Below are 2,547 nucleotides of genomic sequence, written 5' to 3' on the forward strand. Positions count from 1 at the left end.
AGGAAACAAACTTTCACAGAGGATAGAGAAATGCTGACAAATGGTGGAAAGAGGAAAACAGATTTTCACAGGAGATAGAGCAATGTTACAAGATAAGGGGGAGAGGAAGAGAGGAGCACCACGTGGACTTAGGCCTTTGAAACTGATGCCATGGAACAAAATAACCAATGAGGAGAGCATGGGAGCCCTAAAGTAATGAAAGGTCCAATTAGAAAGGGTCAAGTTCAAACAAAGAACTGTAGCATATATAAACTGGAGACAAAGGGACACCAAGCAGGATTTTTTTATTTTTATTTTTCCCATTAGAGAGTAAGAGAGAGCAGGCTTTTCCCATCCGGAGGCCCCTTCCACAGGGGGGCCCCTTTGGGGACACCCCTGCCCAGATGGAGTTTGTATATGCTTCCAATAAACTTCTACATTTTTACTAAAGAAATCTGTTAGTCCATGAGTTCATTCAAACTTCGTCAGACAAAAATCCATGAGAAGACATCTGTACCCTGAACCCCACCTTTCATAAGTGATATACAATCTTGTTTAAGATATACAATACCATGATTTGACACATGTATACACTGTGCAATTATCACCATAATAGGATAGTTAACACATCCATCACCTCACATAGTTACCTTTTTTTTGTGTGTGGAGAGAACATTTAAGATCTATTCTCTTAGCAACTTTCAAATATATAGTGCAGCATTGTTAACTATAGTCACCATGCTGCAAATTACATCCCCAGAACCTATGCATCTTATTACTGGAACTTTGTATCATTTGACCAACAAATCCCCAAACCACCCAGTGCCTGGGAACCACCACTATACTCTCTGTTTTTGTAAGTTTGATCTTTTTTTTGATTCTATGTGTAAGTGAGAGATCATGGATAACTACAATATTTATTGATTATCTGTTACATGGCAGAGACAATTCCAAGAATTGGCCCCGATACATATTCTGGCTCCCTGGTCTGCCTTGCTCTCCTGCACCCTGGTTGTCAGCACCTCCATCACTTCTCCCTGCTCAGGAGGGTTGGGACACTGGTCCATGCCCATAGGTCTCTGCATGTAGTAAAGGTGGGAACCGATGCCTGCGATAGGGCCGGCGCTGTGGGCCTGGCCTTTGGGGCACTCTGGCCCCTCATTTTTCCCCCAACTTTCACTGTTCTGGGAATCCTGCTGGTAATTGCCTGGAGGACCCCCACGATGTGGAGAGCATCTATAATGGTTACCTCTGCTGCACAGTCACTGCCTTGCACTGGAACTCCTGGGGTTCTTCTTCTTTATGGCAGTCTGGTGTACAGATACATCTTCCTTGGTGTCATTCCTGTTGGTGAAACCATATCAGTTTCCTACATTGAATCATTTTACTGTTCCCCAAACCTTCGTTGCAAGGACCTTCTTGTCCCCCCCTCCCCCCACCCCCCCTGTAGGTGCACCGATGTGAGGCCACTTGGGCCTGGGCCGCCGCTCCCTGCGCCACTGCTGGTAGTGCCTGGCTTGGTGTCAGCAGCGCTGGGGGTGGGGGGTGGAGGGTTATGGGAGGAGGAGGCGGCTGGCAGCTGCTGGGTTTCGGCCTCGCTGCTCATGGTTGCGGTGATGGTGACTGGGACCAGCTGTAGCATCTGCCGCTCCTCCCGGGGTGTGATGGTAACTGGGCGGCTGTAGGGCTGCTCAGGGCTCTCTGGGGTCCGCTCTCTGCTCCCGCTATTGATCGAACTCTTGTTTCTTAATGTTGACAACTTAACCATGGTATTTTAACCAAGATTTAAAAATATATGATTGGTATAGTACTAGCAACTGAATTACAGACTTCGTTCAGATTTCCCCATTTTTCCTACTATTGTACTTTTTCTGTTTCAGGGTTCAATCCAATATACCATGTTACATTTATTTATATCTCCTCCAATCTGTGATAATTTCTCTATTCTTTTTTTTTTACATGACCTTGACAAGTTTAAAAAATATTGGTCAGGTAATTTGCAGAATTTCACTCAATTTAGGTTTGTCTGATGTTGTTTCATGATTAGACTGAGGTTATAAATTTGGGGGGAAAATATTGGAGAGGTAATGTGACATTCTCATAGCACCATATTCAGGAAACAGATAACATGAGTTATTACTGGTGTGATATTCATCTTAATTTTTTTAAAGGAGTGATATGACCTGACCCATGTTAAAAATGATCTGTTTGCTGTTTGAGAACTGATTCTAGGGGAACAGTACATAACAGGAAAACGAGTTGGGAGTTTTTTGTGATAATCCAAATGAAAGATGGTTGTAGTTTGTACAGGGATGTTAGCAATAGAGATAGCAAGAAATGATGGCATACATTCCAGAATAAATTCTTCATGGATCTTTGGAGGAATACCAGCAGGATTTGCTGATGGTTTATGTATGAGGGGATGAGATTAACATCTAGGGTTTCATCTTGAACAATAGGAAGAATGAGGTGTCATTTACTGCTATGGGAACACTTGTGAAGAGACCGGTGGGGGTTTAATAGAAATTTGCTTTTAGGCAGGTTAATTTTGAGGTACCCATTCTGTGT

At 43.4% G+C, this 2,547-nt stretch overlaps 1 pseudogene; it reads right to left on the minus strand.

The window, feature by feature from the left end:
• Positions 1–903: 903 nt before the first annotated feature.
• Positions 904–1,601, minus strand: LOC111827575 (annotated as a pseudogene).
• Between the last annotated feature and the right edge of the window lie 946 nt (positions 1,602–2,547).

This window comes from Myotis lucifugus, unplaced genomic scaffold, assembly GCF_000147115.1.
Source record: "Myotis lucifugus unplaced genomic scaffold, Myoluc2.0 scaffold_187, whole genome shotgun sequence".
Classification (NCBI taxonomy): Eukaryota; Metazoa; Chordata; class Mammalia; order Chiroptera; family Vespertilionidae; genus Myotis; species Myotis lucifugus.